The sequence below is a fragment of the Lycorma delicatula genome, chromosome 7 (genome assembly GCF_047948215.1).
Source record: "Lycorma delicatula isolate Av1 chromosome 7, ASM4794821v1, whole genome shotgun sequence".
Classification (NCBI taxonomy): domain Eukaryota; kingdom Metazoa; phylum Arthropoda; class Insecta; order Hemiptera; family Fulgoridae; genus Lycorma; species Lycorma delicatula.
Genome location: NC_134461.1, coordinates 131010587 through 131035216, shown reverse-complemented (window position 1 = coordinate 131035216; position 24630 = coordinate 131010587). Strand labels below are relative to the sequence as shown.

Below are 24630 nucleotides of genomic sequence, written 5' to 3'. Positions count from 1 at the left end.
CTACGGGCAACATTGCTTATCAAGAGCATAAGTTTTCCGCCGACACAAATCATTTTTGGAAGGCCGAGAAGACGTTGAAGATCAACCTCGCTCAGGGAGACCTTCAACTTCAAAATCTGACGAAAAGGGTTGAGCGTGTGAGGGTTCTTGTGAGATCAGACCGTCGTTTAACAATAAGGATGATGAGTGAACGGTTAAATTTAAATGCTATCACCGTACATCAAATTTTGACAGACGATTTGGACATGCAAAAAGGTTTGTGCGAAATCGGTGCCGAAAAACCTCACAACGGAACAGAAGGACAATCGAAGAAACGTGTGCGTTGATCTTCTTGAGAGGATTGACAACGACCAAGAATTTTTCAATCGTGTGATCACAAGTGATGAATCCTGGATATTTGAGTACGATCGTGAAACAAAGCGGCAAAGCGAAGAGCGGCACACTCCGTCATCTCGGCCAAAAAAATGTCGAATGAGCAAATCAAATATCAAAACCGTGCCGATTTGCTTTTTTGACAGTAGGGGTATCGTGCGTAAAGAATTTGTTCCTCCAGGACAAACTGTAAACCAAGCGTTTTACAAAGGTGTCCTTGAAAGACTCAGGAAAAGAATGATTCACATGAGACCAGACGTCGCAGACAAGTGGATGCTTCATCATGAAAATCCCCCGTATCACACGGCCATTTTCATCAGAGAATTTTTTACCTCAAAACGCATTCATACCGAATTTTAACTTTTTTTGTCAAAAGGTTTTCACGATAAGAAACAAAACTGCTTAAAATGAATGTTGAATATACCTACCTACCTCTAATGCCCACAGACTTAAAACACATTTTTACTTTCATCGAAGCTCAGGTTTCTATGACCTCTATACAAAAAAAAAAAAAATTTGAAATGGTGAAAATTACTCTTCCCATTTTTTTTATTTTTTATTAAGAAGGTCGATATTTTCAACAAAAAAAATCTATATCCGAAGCTGCATTTATTAACTTTGATGATCTTCTCCGTATAAATTTAATGATTTTATAGATTTCTGCGTTCAGTAAATTTTTCCAAAATAAAAGATTTCACTTAAGCTTATATATTATTAAGATATTTTTTATATAAGTAACAGACGTCTTCGTTAATTCGTGTTGTATACATACATCTTTTACTATATTATATTTCACATGCTACATTTGTGAAATGCTTGGGCATTACTTTGAACAGTAGAATATCCTGGAATGTTCATATTTTCTAATCTCAAAAAGCAGTTACGTGTTTGTATAAATAATTTCTATTATTTAAAAAAATATTGCCCTGTTAGAGTTCTGAAATCTCTGTATTATGCTTTTGTAGAGCCAAGGTTAGAATACGGGGTGATATGTTGGGGGTGGAGCTTACTACATTATTTTTACATCTGTTTTTTATTGCTCGGAACCATGTAGTAAGTATAATTTTGGGTAAAAGTGACGATGTGAATTTTTCCCATTATTCAGAGGCCTTGCCACTGCGTCATATGTATTTCTATAGAATACTAATGACGTATTACGAAGGCTGTAAACAGGATAGGATCCTTGGTACTTTGGTTACGAGGCCTTTACGGCAAGCAGAGTAGTTCCTCCTAGGCCAAGAATCGAATTATTTAAACGTTTTTATTCATACTTCTTCTTCTTTTTTCCTGTTTAGCCTCCGGTAACTACCGTTTAGATAATTCTTCAGAGGATGTGTGAGTGTAAATGAAGTGTAGTCTTGTACAATCTCAGTTCGACCATTCCTGAGATGTGTGGTTAATTGAAACCCAACCGCCAAAGAACACCGGTATCCACGTTTTTATTCATGCTTAGGTCAAAAAATATTTAATCGCTTACCAAGGGAATTTAAATCCATAGAAGACTCTAAAAGGGTTTTACTATCAATTTACGATTGGTTGTTGTCAATTGAAGATGTAGAGTTCTTCTTTTTTTTTTTAATTGATTGCCCTGTGATTGCGGGTGGAATCGATGACTCTAACATTTTTATTTTTGTTACCGTTATTTTTCTTCAATTTTTTATCTAAGATTAATTTCATTTTCAATTTTATCACTGTATTCCTGTATAGTATTTAGGATTCTGATTTATTTAATCTGTATGTATGTATATATAATCTTGTCACTCGCTGAAATTTTAGTACCGCAAGAGCTTGTATAGTGTAATTATTTTTATATCCACTTGGAAATCCACACTTGACCGTCATTCAATAAACGGTTAGTTTATTATTTTGCTCGTTGCAAAATAACGGATGGTAACCTCCAGTACAGTTATTACTATAAGGGGTACCTAGTTCCACAAGCTTATATAATAATCGTTTACTTTTATTATTTTATATTGTTCGGTTGTATGTCTACTAAGCTTACGTATTAAGAATTTATAACTGTAAATAATTTTATCATTTGTAATCTGTTTATTTTGCGGAATAAAGATTTTTATTATTATACGAGAGATAAAGAATTTATTATTTATTAAACGGGTTGATATAAAGCAAGTGAGAATTTGTTTTTTATTTTTAATATAAATTCGCTGAAAGGCAGAAAACGAATCCTACATACAACAAAATAATCACCGTAACAATAAATGAAAATGTTCCATAACCTGAAAATTTCTTAATTTATAATCGTAAAAGAATAACTATTACGGAATAACTGCACAAAGTAAAGTATAAAATAAAAAAAAAAAACTGCTCGACAGAAGAAGAAAAATTAAATATTACGTTTAAACGGTAGAATTGAATTCATTTCTAGGTATTTAAATCCCTTTTTCCATTTTTTTTTTGTATACATTTAATAATAAATGAAAAATTAAACTTATGTAAACAAATTTTTATGTCGCTAGGAGAAATGAAAGTTCTATTTTAATGACTTTTTAAAAATATATTTAAAGAAAAAAGTATTCACGGTCATATTAAAAAGGAAAATAGGGCAATATTTGCATCCAATAATAGAATTTTATGGTTATATTTCAATAAAATTGACCGTACACAGAGTGTTTGACGTAGAAACAGAACAAACTTTTGCCTTGGTTTTTAAATTTTTCCGTTTTTGTTTTTGATAAACGCCGAAACTCTTAAATTCGTACAGTCGATCTAACTACTTTTTCCCAGAATTAAATTCGCTAGCAATTTTATTTATTTACTGACCGCCAGTTTAATCAAGTTAAACGATGACGTGTTTCCGACAACAATTTTTTTGTTTTATAATAATTTTCTGATACTTATTATATACAATTAATATACATTTTTAACGCTTAAAATACGAAACCGAAGCGTCATTAAGTATTTTATTTTTCTACTTTTTAATTATTTATATAACAACATAATCTTATTTAACGTTTTCTCATCACAAAACATAATGCAGAAGTAAACTTCCACAATTTATTAACTGACAGTATACTAATGTGTATGTAGGATCGAACACACGCATTAAATATTTTAATTTTTTGACTGCTTTCATATTTCTCTTTCCCATTTATCAATAAAATCTAGGGATAAAAGAAATTTTAACATCAATATAAAAATCTGCACTTTATTTGAAATCTAATCCAGGTGTTATAAACCGTTTTATTACTTAAGGAAAAGATGATGAAGAACTTTAACAAAAACATTTACGAATCCGTTGGAAAATAAATAAAATAAAAACTGAATCGGTTAACGAACCGGAGACCTTCTGTTTATATTATGTACTCGATTGTATTTCAGTCAACTAAGGAAAAGAACAGTATTTTTAAAATACATTTAACTGCAGATAGATTGGTAGAATATTACGAATTTTGAACGATATTTATAAAACGTACTGTATACTTAGAAGACGAAAAAAATATCTGTTTGATGTATGGTTTTATATATATATATATATATATACAATAAAAATACATATTTTACTTAAAAATATTATCTTTATTAATTTCTTGGGTTAACCAATCAGCTACACAAACTTATAAATTAAAAATTTTAATCTTTAGAAGTATTCTTTAATTAAAGAAAGAAATTAATTATTTCAGATTTTTCTTTTAATTATTTTCAGATTTTTAGAATGTATAAATATTTGAATCTAATAATACGTTAAACAAAGATGGTACGCCGAATTATAATACGAAAGGCAAAGTCGATAGACGAGTGGAATATATTGAAGAGTTATACGGAGGAAATGAATTAGAAAATGGTGTTATAGAGGAAGAAGAGGAAGTCGAAGAGGATGAAAAGCGAAAAACAATACTGATATCTGAATTTAAGAGAGCATTAAACGATTTAAATGGCAGAAAGGCTCCTGGAATAGACGGAATACCTGTAGAATTACTGTGCAGTGCAGGTGAGGAAGCGATTGATAGATTATACAAACCGGTGTGTAATATTTATGAAAAAGGGGAAGTTCCGTCAGACTTCAAAAAAAGTGTTATAGTCATGATACCAAAGAAAGCAGGGGCAGATAAATGTGAAGAATACAGAACAATTAGTTTAACTAGTCATGCATCAAAAATCTTAACTAGAATTCTATATAGAAGAATTGAGAGGAGAGTGGAGAAAGTGTTAGGAGAAGATCAATTTGGTTTCATGAAAAGTATAGGAACAAGGGAAGCTATTTTAGGCCTCAGATTAATAGTAGAAGGAAGATTAAAGAAAAACAAACCGACATACTTGGCGTTTATAGACCTAGAAAAGGCATTCAATAACGTAGATTGGAATAAAATGTTCAGCATTTCAAAAAAATTAGGGTTCAAATACAGAGATAGAAGAACAATTGCTAACATGTACAGGAACCAAACAGCATCAGTAAGAATTGAAGAACATAAGAAAGAAGCCGTAATAAGAAAGGGAGTCCGACAAGGATGTTCCCTATCTCAGTTACTTTTTAATCTTTACATGGAACTAGCAGTTAATGTTGTTAAAGAACAATTTAGATCCGGAGTAACCGTACAAGATAAAGATGCTACGATTTTCTGATGATATAGTAATTCTGGCTGAGAGTAAAAAGGATTTAGAAGAAACAATGCACAGCATGGATGAAGTCCTACGCAAGAACTACCGCATGAAAAATAAACAAGAACAAATGGAAAGTAATGAAATGTAGTAGAAATAATGAAGATGGACCACTGAATGTGAAAATAGGAAAAGAAAAGATTACGGAGGTAGAAGAATTTTGTTATTTGGGAAGTAGAATTACTAAAGATGGACGAAGAAAGAGCGATATAAAATGCCGAATAGCACAGGCGAAACGAGCTTTCAGTCAGAAATATAATTTGTTTACATCAAAAATTAATTTAAACGCCAGGAAAAATTTTTTGAAAGTATATGTTTGGAGTGTCGCTTTATATGGAAGTGAAGCTTGGACGATCGAAGTATCTGAGAAGAAAAGATTAGAAGCTTTTAAAATGCGGTGCTATAGGAGAATGTTAAAAATCAGACGGGTGGATAAAGTGACAAATGAAGAGGTGTTGCGGCAAATTGATGAAGAAAGAAGCATTTGGAAAAATATAGTTAAAAGAAGATAGACTTATAGGCCACATATTAAGGCATCCTGGAATAGTCGCTTTAATTTTAGAGGGTCAGGTAGAAGGAAATATTGTGCAGGCAGGCAACGTTTAGAATATGTAAAACAAATTATTGGGGATGTAGGATGTAGAGGGTATACCGAAATGAAACGACTAGCACTAGACAGGGAATCTTGGAGAGCTGCATCAAACCAGTCAAATGATTGAAGACAAAAAAAAATATTTGAAAAAATAATATGCATTTTAAAATAAATTACACGAACAACGTTTAGCGATGCGGTCACCAATCTCACCTTCTTAGTAAACCTAACTATGGAATATTTAGAAAACAAAGTATTAGAGAAATTAAATACTAAGGTCTTATTTTATAAAAGATAAGTAGATAATTCTAGTATGTATACATGAACAGGATATTGATTTAATATTAAAAGAATTTAACCTGTTTAATGAACGTATACAATTTACAAAGGAAGTTGATATTAACAATAGTATAAACTTTTTTGATTTAACAATAACTCGTTTCGAAAAGAAAATATCAGCAAAACGGTATATAAAACCAACAACATCTTCGGGCAGATACTTAAATTTCCTATTAACACAACCAAACCGCATTAAAAATTAGTAGTCAAGAACCTTGCAGAGTAATAAAATTTACAAATCCCAAAGATAGACCAGAATATATACAAAAAAGCAAAAGATCTATTAGTAAATAACAATTATCCAGAAAACCTATATAAATAAAATATTTAAAAATGCAATTCATAAACATTACAAATAATATATCAGTCAAAAATCCTAATAAAAGTGAGAATTACCATATGTCGCAACTCTGTCAGAAAAGATTAAAAAATTGCTATAGAAGGACTTTGCAATAGCCCATCAAAATTACAACAAACTGAATAATATTTTTTCTAAATTAAAATCGCCGACAGAAAATAAACCAACAAGCAAACGTAGTATACAACATTCCACGTAAAGATTGTAACGCGTAGTACATTGGAAAAACAACTCAATACCTTAAAAAATATAGAAAAAAGGAAGTTACAGCTCTTACAAAACACAATAGAACATGAGCACTCCTTCGATTTTAACAGCACCAAAATATTGGACAAAGAACAAAATAGATATAAAAGGACCGTTCTAGAAACGATATTCATCGAGAAAAATACAAACACTGTCAACGATAGAACGGATATAACCGGATTAAGCAACATATATGATAATTTAATTTAACAAATCATATTTATATTGTAAATTTAGTTTTAAGGAAAATAATGTTTTACGTTTGTAATTTTTGAGAAAAATAGTGCATCGTACACAGGAAATAGCGATCCGATTAAATAAAGAGATAATTATCTAAAGATAAGATGAGTCAGGAACGAGTAGGGGGATCTGTTTCAACAAGAATGGGGATAAAATATTGTTATCTAGGACGGGTAGACCGGTTAATTTCTTAGTATGTAAGAGCATTTTGTACGACGTGTGTATGAATGTGTAAAGTAATCTGAGGAAGCTGAGAGAATTCTAAGTGAAAAGTTGTGTATTTAATTTATAAGTTTGAATAGTGGATTGGTTAATCCAAGAAATTAATAAAAGTAATATTTTAAAGTAAAATATGTATTTTTACTATGTTTAATTCTAACCAATCAAGAGGAAAATAAACTTAAATAAATTACATTTAGGTTAGTATTTATATATATATATATTGTGTGTGTGTGTGTGTGTGTGTGAGTATTTTTTAACATGTTGTAAATAGAATAGTTTTAAATCAAATACATATAATATGTAATATGTCAATAAATAATTTTATACAAACATTAATTATTTATTTAATTTAAATATTTATGAATAAAGTATTATTTTAATTTACCAATATTTTTTTGAATATTATTATGCTAAATATGGTAGAAATAAAGCTACAGAAATAAATTAACTGTTACTGTTGAGTTTATAAAAACTTATTACATAATATTAAAGTTATGATTAATGCCTATTTTTAACGTTTTAACTGCTTTCAATGCGTTTATTAAATTGTTTTTATTACAAAAAAGCCTGCAGCAAAATATCTGAAAAAAATTTGCCGGTTGTTAAAATATTTACATAAGGTTGTAAAATGAAGGTGTTTTACAAACCTTTTGTGCTAAAGTAAATCTATGATTTTACGTTAAATATCTTTCTAAAGACGAACGTATAAAAAGACGTACGACACTATCATCGGTTACTTTCTGCGTACGTTTTAGTTTTCGATGATAAAGGTCGGTCGGATAATGTTTTAGGTGTAGGGTCGCCGGGGATATAACCCCTCCCTCGCTTCGTTCCCGCTGTGACCCCTCTTCCACGAAACCGTTTTACTATTACTACGACGGATGCAAACAGTTACACGTAAAAATTATCCCTCCTGCCGTAAACAAATCGTATAACTATAAAAATATTAATATTTTACGTACCTTTAATTTATAAACGGATTCCTGGCGAGTCAACTGTGTACGTTACGGGAAAATATCTTAACGCATTGCGGGGTTAGGAAATTAGACGGACAGAGCTCGTACGCTCTCGACATCACAGCAACCTGCTCAGTGGACCGATTACGGTAGCTGACTGCCATCTAGCGGAGTTTTCCGGTACTTGTTGCCACGGTAACATCTCAGTCGCCTTTTGCAAGCAAAACTCCCGACCGCCTCCTTTTTCTCCTCTTCAAAGCGGTACTCTAGGGTGCACAAAACAGGCGTTATCTCGTGCTACGTCACAATCATCGTTATTTACCCGGGTATAAATAATTTTCAACCGCTGTTTTCTACCTTTTCTTTTAAAAAAGATAACGCGGTATAAGGAAAGCCTAGCCTTAAGCTATATTAAGAATAAATCCAGATACTGCTCTGTTTAACAAATTTGAAATCGGTTAGATTGTCTGTTGTTTTTTTTTTTATCTAATATTAATGAAAAATTTTTGAAAAAAAAACAAATCGGATAGCGAATATTGTAAAAACCACAAAATATATAGAAATTTATACTATCTTATAAAATTGCTCGTATTTAGCGGTACAATTATTATAGTATGTGTAGCAAATAGACTTCGAAAAAACGAAAGGTTTCCTATTAGACCAGTGTGCAATTACGATTATTGTTTTTTAATATATAATGTTTTTAATTTAACACTACAAAAAATATAAATTTCGGGGATTCTTTTTTATTTATTTTTTTTTTAGGAAAGTAGTAAATTTTTTCACTTAAAGAGAAACAGTTTTGCAACAAAACATTTATATTGTCTACGCAGACAATTTGAAATTTTTTTTTCCGTTTGTTTCTCATTATTTGTTATAGCGTAATAATATATATATATATACATATACATATACTCTAATGGCATCTCATTATTCAAAGAATTTTCCGCGAAAATTAAACAAAACTAACTGGAAATTTTAAGATAAAAACAATTTACCCGAAGAATACACTCGTGCATACATTTCCGAGAATACAGTGAGGCGCCGATTATCCGAAAGCCAGTTGTCCAAATATCTATACTGTTTATAACCGCAATAAAAATTAATACGCTAATTAAAAGATTTAAAATACTATTCAAATAAAACTTTGCGTCAACAGGAAATGTATTTTAATCGATCTATGATCGTTACTAGTTTTTAATTGACTTTTATGTGATTCATACGGAACAAAACATAAACTAATGCCTGTGTTAAACTAATTATAATATTAACTTCTAAATAATTGAAAATCATTAGTTTGTCGAGCGTTAACTATTATGAAATGATGTAATGATTTGCATCCAAGGCAGCCACGCGAAAAGCTCATGAGTGCTTTTCTCTATCGCTATGGGTCGATTAGAGGGGCAAAAAGAGTGATATTATTATACGTTCTTTGTTTAAAATTGTATGTGATCTTATAGTTCATAAGCGAAGATGAACATTAAAGCAAATAAAAATTATTAATTTTTTTTTAAGAAAAAATGTTTTGTTTGATGAAATTCACTGAAGAAACTCGAAGGTTGTAAATAGGAAATGAAATTTAATTTTTGTAGCGTATGAAAAATGCCGTGCCTGACCGGGATTCGAACCCGGGACCTCGGGATGAAAGGCTGAGATGTTACCACTCGCGTTACGGTAGCCGGTTTTAAAAAGGATGTTTTTGCCGGCCTCTGTGACGCAATCGGTAGCGGTAGCGTCTCGGCCTTTCATCCGGAGGTACCAGGTTCGAATACCGATCAGGTATGGTATTTTCACACGGGCTACAAATATCATTCATCTCATCCTCTGAAGCAATACCTAATACGGTGGACCCGGAGGTACTTTGATTATTAACAGTCACTAAATTTTATTCTATTAAACGAACTGTAATTTTGAAGAAACTATATTTTTATAATATACAGAAATTTAATTCAATTTCTCTTCAATAAGTTTTTTGTAAGCCTTTTCTTATAATTTTTTTCAATGTTTTTTTAAAACAGTAGGATAGTAAATTTTAATTTATTTCAGATAACATTTGTAAATTCTGATTTTGTTATTACCAAATTTCTGCTAGTTGTTTTGTTTTTTTTAATCTATTACCGTGTCTGTTTTTTTACTAAATTTTGCTTATGTTCTGATTATCTTTTTAATTTTACTGAAATATATTTATTCTTCTATACTCGTATTTTTGTCTATTTATTAAGCGCGATACCCGTTAGACATTAGTATTATTTAGCCAGTAAGTATAATAAACCTTTTTTAATTGTCTAATTATCTGGATTTGCCCTTGCACAGATCAAACAGGATAATAAAAGTTCCACTGTGTACCATAATTATGTCTATAATTCCGACGATAAATACTGACGATAACAAAAGAAAAGGAAAAACAGTTTTAAATCGTCTTTGAAGATAATGTACTTTTTCATTTACCAAATCTTATATTTAAATTCAAAATCATAATTAAAAAGCAACATTATTAAAATTCACCTGTTTTAATGTTCGTTTCTGTACGTATCGAAGATAAAGCTTCAACATTAGATTTTAAAACCCATAAAAAATGAAAACGACCATCACTCACGATAAGGTCGTTTGAAATTAGAAAATATAAAACAAACAAAACCACGTTTATCGATTGACGCGCATTATCGTATTATTGAAGACCGACTGCCGTGTATTTATTCGATTAAGTCGGGCGGAAAAACTTATCACAGGACATCCAGAGTAATATTCATTACATTTTTTTTTAAAAAGACATCAAAATCGATCCGTTTGGTAAATATTACGTCTTGAGCATACATAAAAAACATATGGAAAAGTCAAATTGAGAACCTTCTATTGAAATTTTTAAAGAACGCACAAAAATTCAATTCATCTTTCAATTTCAAATATTTGAAATATAAAGTAAATGAAAGGTTTTAAGACCAATTTTTTACTTTTTAGTGCAGTATTTGATCTCAGACACACACACATATATATATATATATATATATATATATGTGTGTGTGTGTGTGTGTGTGTGTATCAGTTATAAAAAATCACACTCATTGATTTTTCTTGTAATATATGAACGCTTTCGTAGTAGTCACTATTCTACTAGATATTATTATAAAAAAAACTTTGTTCATAAATTGAAATAGAAAGGAAATTATTTCATCTTCTAGGTCAGTTAATTAGAATTTATTGTACTTCATTGATATTGAACTAATAAATTAGCATTCAAATACGCAAATTTTTTTTTTTAAATAAATTTAAATATAAAATATAATAAAAAAGTTTAAACAATAGTTGCAAATTATTTAAAAATTAAAGTTAATAACAAGTTTATTCATCACGATATAATCAATAAGTTAAAATTTTTCACGTTGAAGTCTATAATAAATAAAATGTATAAAGACAAATGTAGATTAAACAGAATTTTTAACGTTCATTTATATATAACTAAATGTTACGGATATAATACTTTTGAAAAAATAAAAAAAAAATCTTATAATATTAATAAACAAGATTTATATTAAAAGCTAATAATATGAACAAAAGATTCAACGAACTAAAACAAATAATCAAGATAACATTCGTGCGGTGTTCTGCCTGTCAACAAGTCCCTGGCACCGCTGTCGTCTCCATCTGTTTTTGTCCAACGCTTTACTCTTCATCTCATCATAATCTTCACTACTCCTTTTTTTATTAAGTTCAACCTCTTCCTGCCTCTTCTTTTTTTACCTTCAACTTAGCCTTCAAGAACCGTATTTATTATTCCTTTTCCACTAATGATACGCTCATTCGATTTCCTTTCCTCTTTCTGATTTTTCTATCTTCATTCATTCTTCTACGTTACTTATTTTGTGCATCCGTTTTATCTTCTCTATTCTCCTCCGTACCCGTATCTCAGAAGCCTCAATTTCATCTTTTTTCCCAGCGTTCATTGCGTTTCACTACAGTACAATAGTATACTTCAAACGTAGCATTTTATCTATCTCTTCTTCAGGTTCAGATCCGTGTCGCTGCAGAGTAGGTTTTTATTTTTAAAAAAGACTTCTTTTGCCGTGGCAAATCTCTTCTTTCCTCCTCCAATTTTCAGTTGTTGCTGTCCCGAGATATCTGTAACTTGTTCGGTTTTCCTTCGCTGTTATCTTTCCTTTTATTTACCTTCATAACTTGTCTTTTCCTCAAAAGTTATATACATACATAATATACACATACCGATTGTAAATTTGGAAAACCATATATATATTTAAAAAATATTATTCTTAGTAACGACGATACTCAAATTTTAAAATTAGTTTTAAACCGCAGTTATACAAATGATTTAAGAGAATAGATTACCGTTTCGATATCACTAAAAACAAATTTAATACGCAATAATATATGTAGCGTATACAATAAATCAAAATATTAATAATATAAAGAATAATACGATAAATTTAAAAATTTAATAAATAAAATTAATAAAAATAACGCTATAAGAGTAAAAACAAAGTAAATATTTCTCCAAAATAAATAAAAGGCCATTTAAATAACCGACCTAGAAAATGAAACAAAACTTCTTTTCTATTTAAATCGTTTAACAAACTTTTTTTTAAAATAAAATCTGATGAAGTTGTGATCACTACAAAAGCGCTCATACATTTCAAGGAAGAGCCAGTAATTGTAATTTTTATTATCGATAATAATCTATTATTATATTGCTATGATGCTCGATTGCAAATTCATAAATATATATATATATTTATTTAAAGATGATAAAATCCTACATTCTCCGATGAGTTCTGACTTAGAAACAGCTTTTCTCAGAATCGTAAAGAATTGAAAGAACTAATTTACAACATTGCTAAAGAGAAGAGTCGATCATTCTTGAAAAAAAATCTGACGTGAACACCACATAACTTCCTTATACGCCTATTAGATTGCATATACATTTTTGGCTGCGCTTCATTTAGATTTATTTCATTTGAAAGTGAGATACGATCCTCCAAATCTTTAAAAAGTGGACAGTTACACAATTGTATTGCGGTGGACACCGCATTGCACCAAATATTTTTGTCGTACCGTATCAGCATTTTATATTAGTTTATGTATTAATTTTGTTTCACGTCGCTTAATAGTTATGTGGTGTAAGTGAGAACGTGTCGGATCCATAACCTTGGACAAAACTTTCTTTTTTAATTTAAATACATCGATTTATTAATAACTGGCAAACCCGGCAATGCTTCGCTGTTGTTAGATTTGAGTATATACATAGATTAAATGAACACAATTGAAAGTTTGATAAAACATTAACAAAATGGACATTACGGAACTTCACAAAATTTAATCTTTCCCTTTTACCCTTCTCCCTTTCCCCCTTACCTTTCCCCTATTTCATTTATCCCATTTCACTTTTACCGTATTACATTCCCTTATTCCACATTTTCCCCATCCTATTTCCCCTTTCCTTCCATTTCCTTCCTCCCGTGTCTATTTCACACATTTCCCCTTCCCTTAAGGGGAAGGGGACAAAAAGGGAAAAGGAAAACATTCCTTTTATCGTTTCCCTTTCCTTTCCCGTTTTCCCGTTTCACCCTTTTTCCATTTTCCCCTTCTTAAATTTTTACATTCCTACCTTTTACCTTTTAAAATTTTTCCCTTTTCCGATTTTTCCCTATTTCCCTTATCCGATATTTCCCTTCTCCTTTTTTCTCGCGCGTAAATCGGTCCAGTAGTTTTTAGTTTATAGCTGACACACATATCAGAAACATTGAAATGGAATCGCAAAATATTTAGTATAGCTTGTGTTGCTTTTACGTCCAACAGATAGCACTGTTTTTTTAAAAAAAAAAACATGTTTTTACCTGTCACTGGTGTATTATCTTAGGTATATAAAAACACGCGCGTATTCGAATGCAGAGTTGTGTCAAAATTTCAAAGCAATCTGTGAAGAACTTTCGGAGATTTAAGATTTTGAACAAACGAATATTTACATTTTTATTTATATAGATTACACTGATCGACAATAATTTTGTTAAATGAGAGTGAATAACCGGTTCTTATAGTATTTTTCATGTTGATTTCAAATATGAAATCAGAATTCTTCTATCAGGCTTAGTTTTTTTTTGTAACTACCATTCTTATTTTCAGGTAGAATCATGCATATGGTATTATAAAGACTGAAAGGATGGCATTTTTTACAACCAAACACTAAAATAAGAACTTTTTATTGCCGACAGACAGTCAGAATTTGAAAATTTCTTCTCTCAGTACGAAAACTTAGTTTACTTTAATGATGTGGACTCTTTACCGGAAGCTTTGGGACACGTGCACCATCCTGAAGAACGGCGACTTTTTATTGACTCGTCAAAAGTTAGTCTGACGAGTAATAAAAGAGCGGGCACGAGAGTGAATTTGCAGTTCATCGTCGACCACCACCTGAAGAAGAAGAAGTCCACTGGCCGGCTCAATATGGGACCTTCCGGCGGAAGCCAACGTTCCCGTCGGAGCAGCAAACCTGGCCGGCCCGCCGAGGGAGCCGCCGCTGGACGCGGACGCTACCTTTCCGCTCCAGCTTAAATCGCCCTGGCCGCGGCGGACTCAGCAGCAGGAGCCGGCCTAGTGTAGGAACGCTCGGGGAGAACCGCCTCGGCCGCGCCGGCGAAGGATGACCAAGCCGACCCGACACTGCGGGACTCTGGAGGCCACTACTGCCACGCTGTAGAGGGGACCCAACTGCCGCTGAGGGAATGCCCGGTCGGACTTCAATGGACGAGCCGCAACTCCCCGAATTCGTCGGGTCCATCTTCCGGATTCAACAGCTCTTCTCAGAGCTAACGCTAAAAAACGGCCCTTTTCAGGGCCACCGCAAGGTTATGAATTACGTGCCATCGAAGCCATTCGGCGGCAATATATATATCCTTTACTATATATAGTAAAGGGATTTTGACTCTCGTTTCGATCCCCGAAGAATCTTTATTTTATTTTGAGTTATTATATTAATTTTTATTTTTCTGTTACTTTAATTGCAATATTATTATATCTTTCATAATCTAATTAACATAATTTTTCTATTTACTTATACTAGCAAATAAATGGAAGTTGATATGATAACTTCATTTTTAATTCGATAGATAAATAACTACTATCATCCTTAGTTACTTTTCTACTTTTAAATTAGATAACTAGGCTTCATATATTTATTTTTCTCCGGCGTGATATTGTCTGTACAATTTTATATTAAATATTTTGAAATAAAAGTTTTTTATTATTTTTTCGTTTATTTTCTTTAAGTAAGAAAAGAGAGTGGACGAAGGGGTTACTTAATTGATACGTAGAAGAGACGATACGTAAGTGCGTGTCACCCTTCATAGATGAAAACTATAATTTTTTATTAAATGAGAAATGCATCTTAAAAAAGGATTCGTTGAATGTTTATAATTTTAAAAATAATTTCAGCATTTAATTACGAATATAAATCAATTTATACCAGAAAATTAAGCTACGCTTCCATGTAGGCCTAATTAATAAATTGTACTAATTAAAAAACTTAATTAAGTACTAAGTAGGCTGCTAAACAGCAGCTTATACTTACTTCTTATAACTAGAGATATTACAAAAGGTTAAATATTCGTATTTTATTTTTAAGCTAAGCATAAAGACCTTCTTTAATTTTTTTTTTAATTTTATTATCATTTATTCTATTAAGTCATCACGATACTTAATTTTTAAGCCCGGGGGATGAGTCCTTAAATATTTCTTCTTGGGACATCCCCGTTAAACTTAATTTGCGCTTACCTAAGGTTTATTAAATTATATTTTAATCGTTCTTCGCATTTAATGTTTCACAAACATACGTCTACCCCATTTCCTTTAGTAGTTTCTATTTTATTCATTATTACAGAAAAAAAATTAATTTGTAATCTTTTAAGGCATTATGGCGCACTATTTAGTTTTAAATTAAATAAAATCAAAGCTACCTTTTTTTAATTTTTTAATAATTAATATTAATCCTGATACGATTGATATTAATTAATAAAGAAATTTAATATAAAAATACGGTGGAGTACAGTTAGTTATTTAGAAATATTCATGTCTGAGGATGTTCCGGAACATTCTACGTTATAAATCTATTATTAAATTATTTTGCTTGTCTATTTTTTTTTGTTTTGAGAACATTCTATACGATGTCAAGACCCCAGTGGATATAAGCCCCGGCGGTTGCCAGAAACAGTCATTCGCTCGCAGTCAGACATCCGTGGTCAGGGACAGAAAACAGCAAGAACATCCATCTTTCCTCGCGGATTTAACCGGTGGCCATCAGGACTACTCCTACATGACACGATTTCGGCTGATACAGACACATATATATAAGTATCTGTATCATTACTGATACATACACATATATATATATATATATATATATGTTGAATTTTATTGTTACATATTGCCAGAACATGTACTTATATATATATATATATATATATATATATATATATATAATTTTATTAGAGTAAATAATCCTGTCCTGTTAAAAATTTCAGTTTTTCTTCTCTGTTAACCACCTCAAGTTTATGTGCTTGAACTGCTTATTTTCTTGTTAAAAAACATAATGATTTGTTCTTTAACGAATATAGGACACTCAACGTATCTACTCAAATTTAAGTATTTTTCTCCCAAAAATTAACTCGCATTAATATTTGTTGATCTATTACTTAATCTATTTATTTGAAGAAATTAAATATAAAACGAAATATTATATTTTACATCTTAGATATTGCGTTCAATCCTTCGACTTGGTATTATTATTCGAAAACAAGCTCATGTAAGAATCGACCATAAAAAATCAAATAATGGACATCGGTGGACGCGCGCGTATGTGCGTTCACAAGTAATACAAAAGGTTTTGTATACGGAAAAAATAGTCGATATTGCTTCATCTTAGAACGATTTTTTTTTGTCGGATTACTTTGAAGTATTAAAGAAATCCCTTTTTCTTTTCTTACAACAAAAGTAAATGCACTTTTTACTTTTAGCCTGTAATCCCTTCATTTCTTTGAATACTGTATAACTGAGTAAACACGATGCGGTTATAACGTCATTACGTTAATGAAATGCGGAGCTGGGGGGAGGTCCGTTTACGCTAGTTATAAAATTATTACGACAGATACAGCTTACCTTATACGGATTTAAAACATCGTGCGGGTTCCACCATTTTCCAAGCACAACTGTATGCGCCTCCGTGTCCGGTCGTTCATCCGCAACAGCATATCAGGGGTGATCGTTTCAAGTTCTGACCGAACAGCGTCTTGGAGCTGTTCGTTGTTCTACCTGCGTTTTCGGATCTCTTTTACAAAACCCCAGAGTGGTATTTCAGGCGCGTTGAGGTAGGGCTTCTTGCCGGCCACGGCGAAGGAGCCGGTAAATTGCCTGATCCAGCGATTCGGAAAAATTTCATCGAGGCGTCAGCAGACGTAAAAATGCGCAAATCAAAATGCGCTGGAGCACCGACCTGCTGAAATGTAATGATGTCAGCTAACCCTTTTGCCGTTAATTGTAGAAGCGACGGCTCGTCGACCGTTCTCAGATAATTGCGTCGATTAACTGCGCCATCGAAAAAATAAGGACCCCAAGGAGATGTTTAGCTGTCATCCCCGCCCAAATCATAACATGAGGCGGATAGCGTTCGATTTTCTCAAAAAAGTGAGGATTGCCTTGCGACCAGAAAAAAAACATTTCGGTTACGAGAGCTTCGATAAATCGCATACTCGTCTGAGAACATGACGTTCTTTTTATCGCTTGTTCTCCGAAAGCGTTCAAGGAATAACCGACACGTGTAAACGCATCGATCAAGATCGTCGTCACTCAAATCATTAACTGCGGCTGGACGAAAACATTTAAATTCCAACACCTTCCGCTTTTGGCCTAGCATTATCGATCTTGGAACGCCTAACTCTGCAGAACGTTTGCGCGTTAATTTGATCGGTGATCGTTGAATCGATGCCTCTACAGCATCACATATCTCAGCTCGAGTGCTCGGCCTCCCGCTGCTTGGCGCAACAGGAACACTTCCCGTCGTAAAAGCCTTATTCTTCCGCTTCAGTAACGTTTGCCACGATGGTATCGATTAACGAAAACGCGCAAAAAAGTCATTCATAATGTTTTTCAATATTTTACCGGTGCGTGGACTCACACAAAATCTAACAAATGCCCTTCGACAGTAAACGCACTCGTATCCGCCATCATCCTACACTCGACTACGACTAAGGCCATCCCACCACCAATCAACACGCCGGACGATCCCCACCACGGCTTATACTCCCCGCCTTTTCCAGCAGTAGTGAGCGATATTAGCGGTGAGAATTGTCTGCAGTAGAGCCCGCGATTAAGCTGGATTTATTATCGTGTAAAGGGACTTCCGTCCGCTCGGTACAAGTAATAATCATTGTAATTTGTCCTCTATAGTTCTTTATTGAAAAAATATATAAATAATAATAATTTCAATTTCAAACAAATTTCGTACAAACATATTATACATTTGGCTTACTTTTCTACCCCTACCCAAAATTGACTGATTGAGATAAATTACAATAAACATGATTAAAGTCTGACTAAAGTCAGAAGTATTTGAAATATATAATAAATGGAAATCTTAATACAGTAAAACAAAAAAAAGATAACATCAAGCTAAAAAAGTCAAATAACACGAAAAAATTATTAATATCTTCAGTATACATAAATAATGTAGATCATACAACAGGTAACAAAAACATAACATGACATCACAATACACGGACATTTGGTAATCTCTTCAACAACATAGTAGGCAAAAGAATAAACATCAAATTCCACAATTCATTAAATCAAAAACTATATGCATATTATTATTTTATTATATTACTTTTTATTTTCAATAATAATAGATTTTATTTATTTTAGAATATAAAATACTTTACATTTCATCACGTTTTTAAAAATAAAGTTAGCAAAAGTTTCCTCTCCCTGCCTTCTAATTTATTATTTAATAGGATACAACACGAACCGAAAGTGTATAAGCCTCCTAACAAATATTAAATTATGGGAAAAATTATTCTACTCTGAGTAGCGCTGAGGGAGGGATTCACGGCAATTATACATCAATGTGACTTTGAGTAAAGGAATGGCAAAAAGAAAAAAAGTGATTTTTTTTTTTGCCTCTATCCCTTAGGGGTTTTAAGTAAGACCAAATACCCTTTCATATAATTTACTTACTCTATGAGTAAAATTTTAAGGTACGGGACCTACGGATCTGTATCTTCCGGCCACTATTATGATCGAAAATAAAGAGCCCGATGTCTGACATACGTAATTTATAGTGCCAAATTTCATCCGTATTGGTCCATCCGGTCTGTCTGCAGATATCAAGCAAAAAAACAGACCGACATACGTACGGCCTTCCCGAATCTTTCGATATTAAATTGTGTTTTTTCATTAAAGGGGGTTATAAAACGTCAAGATGTGTAAAACATTTACATGCAAAATCCGATTCGATCAACGTATTTTCTGTTATGTTATACGTTGTATAACTGATAACTACACATACAACTAAGCGAATACAAATACTATCGTTTAACATTAACTGATAAATGTAAAAGGAAACCTAAACAAACGACTCAGAAGATGTTTAATGTTACATTACTTTAAATCTTTTAATTATTATTATTATTCATTAGTAATTTAATAACTAAAGCGAACCTACATGAATCCTATATTTAAAAAAAAAGTTTCATTTTTAGAGTTAATAATTTAAAATCACAGGAAAGACAGATTATGGCAATTAGTAGAACGCACAGGACATGTACATTGCACCCCGACTAAAAAAAAATAATAATGTGCCTTTTACTAATGAAATGATGTATAATTTCTTGTAAATTATTACCTTAAAAAATTAAGACGCCTTATAAAGAAAGACAAGGGTTATTGTTACGTATTACAATAGAACAAAACCTATACATACAGAGTGATTCAGGAGGATAGGGCAATACTTTGACAACTCATTCTAGAGGCTAAAAATAAAAAAAAGTTCATATAAACATAGATCCGAAAACGCTTCGTTATAGAGTTATACAGAGTGAAATATTTCGCGCGTTTCAGTTACTCCGGGTAAATTCAAGCTTTCTGAAATTCTGGGAAGGTCAATTAAGGGGCAAATTCAATTGTTTCCTATGGTTTTTGAGCTGGGAAATCGAAAAAAGTAGGGTCAAAAAACACATTTTTTTACGTTTGACGTACAATAACGTTGTTAAATTGGCAATAAATCATACATTTTTTAAACATAAATTGTAGAGAATTTAATTATAAGAAGATTGATGTAAATAATATCAACAGAAAACAAATAAAATTTTAAACATGTCGACTTTTATTAACAACAATACAGATTAATTTTTAACAGATTGAAAAAACGTTTTCGTTTTGTGCAGTAGAAAATAACTGAAGGAAGAAAGAATACTTACTGTTTTTTTTATGATAATGATAAAATGCTGCTTACAAGTAGTATTTCATGTGGTTTAATAACGTTCAAAAATGCCACCGTTGTGTTCAATGCACTTTTCAACGCGTTGTACAAGATTTTGTGTTGCCAGTCTAACGGTATCTTTGCGTTCCTTGATTATAGTTGCAACGTTGAGAATTCAAGCAATCGGTTCAACGCGTGTGTCTACTTTTTGCTTGTAAACCTCATTTTTCAACCGTCCCCACAAACAATAATCCAACGGAGTGAGGTCTGGGGATCTCGGTGGCCAATTAACCGGCCCTCCACGTCCTATCCATTTACCAGCAAACCTTTCATCAAGACATTGCCTTACTTCATTAGTGAAATGTGTAGGAGCTCCATCAAGTTGGTAATACATTTCAATTCGTTTTGCTAAGGGGATATTTTCCAGCAATATAATAAATTCATTATGTAAAAATTCCAGATAACTTCTCCCTGAGGCACGATGTTGTAGTATGATAGGACCAATTAATTGGTCATCTATGATACCGCACCAAACATTCACTGAAAATCGTTGCTGGGAATTTTTTTCTACTGTAGCATGTGGGTTTTCTTCAGACCACCGATGCGCATTCCGTGTGTTGTTTATTCCGTTATGAGTGAAAGTAGCTTCATCCGAAAATAGTATAAATGGAATTAAATTTTGATTCCTATTAACCCGTTGACAAAACTGCAGCCGGCTGGCGTAGTCACCAGGCTGGAGATGTTGCACTTTCTGAATATGAAAAGGATGCAATCCATTATTATTTATTGTCCTCCATCCTCTACTTTGTGAAATATTGAGCCGTGTTGCAATTAATCGTGTGCTCGTTGCCGGACTACGTTGAACCATCTGCAGAATGTTTTCACCTTCATCAGCATGATTTGCTTGTCGTTCAGATGAAATATGAGCGCTGGGAAGTGTACCATTCTCACGAACATTATTAAAAATTCTAATAAATACTTTACGATTTGGTACAACACGACCAGGATACCTATGTCGATATTCCGTAACCGCTGCCGCAGCACTTCCATTGCAAAATCCATAGATGAAAATCATGTCGGCATATTCGGCATTGGTGAAGATACGCGGCATTTTTCAAAACAAAACTAAACAGAATTTCACTTTTTTTAACAGACTTGATTTTTATGCACCGTAAAATTAATAGAACAAAATTACACTTCTTAACAGTTTTCTGAAGTTTTTACGATAAGAATTCGACGTAATACTGCAAACACGATTGATCAGCGAAAGGTTATTTAACACATTACCACAATTAACTGACAACAATGAGTAGTATTTAAACAAATTGTGATGAAAAAAATCAGTGTTGCCAACTTGTTTTCCGTAGGTCTAAAATTATTGTACCTACTAGACATATCTGTTTTCTTTTTTTGTAACATTTTCTTCTAAGGTTTCATCAGTTTTGTTGTTAATAAGAGTCGACATGTTTAAAATTTTATTTGTTTTCTGTTGACATTATTTACATCAACTTATAATTAAATTCTCTACAATTTATGTTTAAAAATGTATGATTTATTGCCAATTTAATAACGTCATTGTACGTTAAAAAATGTGTTTTTTGACCCTGTTTTTGGCGTTTAACATGGGATATCTTAGAAACTAAGAGAGATACAGTTCTGGGACCTATTTTTTCGATTTCCCAGGTCAAAAACCATAAGAAACAATTGAATTTGCTTCTTAATTGACCTTCCCAGAATTTCAGAATGCCTTAATTTACCCGGAGGAACTGAAACTCGGGTGAAATCTTTCACTCTGTAACTCGCTAACGAAGCGTTTTCGGACCTATGTTTATATGTACTTTTTTTTATTTTTAGCCTCTAGAAAGAGTTGTTAAAGTATTGTCCTATCCTCCTGAGTCATTCTGTATATATAAAATAAGTTTACATAATATTATTTAAACCGGTAAAAAACGAAATAATTTCTAGAAAAATGGATCCACTTCAAATAACATTATAAATACTTAAGAGAACAATTTCTGAAATTTAGTTATTTTTCGGTAAAAGACAATAAAAATGATAAATAAATTTGTTCGGTTCGTAATAATCTAATTAAAAATAGATCACGTCAGGAACGGGGCGGTAGGCTAGTGATACGTCTACAAAGAAAAGGAACTGCTGGATGAATCAAGAACAGTGGTATTTACCACTGTTGATCAGAGCTTGATCAGAGCTGCGTCACAAAATACACAATCAATTATAAAATAAAAAAATGTGCGAGATTAATGTCTCTATATTAATTATTAGCACACCCGTCGCGGCTTCGCCCGCACTATATGGTTACTTACGCTTCCCGACACGATCAGGGATGTTTAGCCAGTCAAGGCTCGCTTCACTTGACCTTCCCATCTAACCAGGAGGCTCTGTACCCTGGGCCTCTCTGTATTCATTAACCTCATAAAAAAGCTATAATTCATAAAAAATTAAAATCATTAAAAAACGTATAAATAAATAACCTTAAACTTATTTTACTACTAGCGGGTCAGTTTTTTGAAAAATATTTAATTTCAAGTAACTAATATATATTCTGAATATGAGCCAAATCGGGCTATAAATACAATTTTTCGAAATATATCGACTCCCAGCGCTACGTAGCAGATCCAAACTAATTCAGGAACCTTTGCAGGCGTGCGCACAACACACCAAAGTTTCATCACAATCGGATGAATGGTATAGAAACACAAACAGGATAAACGAACAAACATACATTTTATTCCAGTCTACGTTACCTAATGCCTTTTCTAGGTCTGAAAATGCCAAGTATGTCGGTTTGTTTTTCTTTAATCTTCCTTCTACTATTAATCTGAGCGCTAAAATTGCTCCCTTTGTCCCTATACTTTTCCTGAAACCAAATTGGTCTTTTCCTAACACTTCTTCCACTCACCTCAATTCTTCTGTACAAAATTCTAATTAAGATTTTTGATGCATGAGTATGTGTAGAATATGTGTAGTTATACGAGTATGTTATACGAGTAGTTATTAATTATATGTTTGAAAGTTAGTAACGAAATCATCGGTTCCAGTACGCAATTTCACCATTTCGTATTTAGCATCGGTAAAATTTATAATTTACAGAAATATTCCATGTAAAAAGAAACAGATGGATCGAGGATGATCTTATTTATAACTAAATTATTGTTTGAAATTTATTTTTATTCGTGTTACACTGTTGTAATAAGTTATTTTATTTAATATATTTTAATAGTTATTCTGCTCCAACCAAAATATATATATATAGATAAATAGAGAGAGAGAAATAATAAGTCAATACAAATATAAAAATTATGATAAAAAATAGGTGTTGAGTCATTTGGAATAGAAAGAATATTAAAATTTCCCAAATTAAAGTCAACATTATGCGGTTAGGAAATCTCTTCCGATGAATCAGCATTCCATACATTTCGTACAACTCCCATTGATTCAGAGGGTTTTTTTTCCAGTAATATCATTCATTGTATTGCGATTAATGCGAGTACGTCCGTATCCGTTATAATCAGTTTTTTAATAAGAAACTCGATTATATAATATTACGATTGATTTATAAAAGAATAGAATCGTTTTAACACTAGGCGCGTTATTAAATTCTTTAATAACAAATTATGTTTAAAATCAGACTTTTACTCACATCTATGTGGACTTTATTCGCATCTATTCTTTATTTTATAATTAATTGTGTATTGTTTAAAGCTGCTCTGCGATCAAGGTTTTACCACTTTGACTTTGATCCAGTCAAGCAAACGGTGTGGGAGTCCTTTTTTCACCCGCGGAGTAACATTACCGATTAGTGAAGAAAGCTACGGAATAAACGACTAATTTATATTAACAACTGTTATATTCGTACGTAATTAATAATTTTATTTCAAACATTAAAATATATTTTGAAAAGAAAATTTAAATCTTTTGCAATACAAAAGTAATAATAAATAAGAATTTTTTTTAATCTAATTTTTTCTTTAGAAAAAAGTTATTTTTTAATAAAATAATCCTCTAAATTTCATTATGGGCCATATTTAAGTATAGAATTTAATTTTTCTATTTCATTGGAGTATATAATTTTTGCGTTGGTGGAGGACAGATCCAAAAAATAATAATTTTCAATTATTATTATTGTTACTTCCTTATACGAAGTAAAGGAAATAACATTAATCTTGCGAAAAATTTCGGTTTTCAGATTTCA

The 24630-nt window shown here is 31.9% G+C and overlaps 2 protein-coding genes across 2 annotated transcripts in view; one reads left to right on the top strand and one right to left on the bottom strand.

The window, feature by feature from the left end:
- disp (RND transporter family member dispatched) overlaps positions 1–8071 on the bottom strand; it is a 127312-nt gene extending 119241 nt beyond the window's left edge. Inside the window, exon 1 of the mRNA XM_075371606.1 lies at positions 7949–8071. The gene's annotated coding sequence lies outside the window, so the exon portion shown is untranslated. The remainder of the gene's footprint in view (positions 1–7948) is intronic.
- Positions 6981–24630, top strand: part of LOC142328380 (cilia-and flagella-associated protein 96-like) — a 58176-nt gene continuing 40526 nt past the window's right edge. The window contains exon 1 of the mRNA XM_075372087.1: positions 6981–7183. The gene's annotated coding sequence lies outside the window, so the exon portion shown is untranslated. The remainder of the gene's footprint in view (positions 7184–24630) is intronic.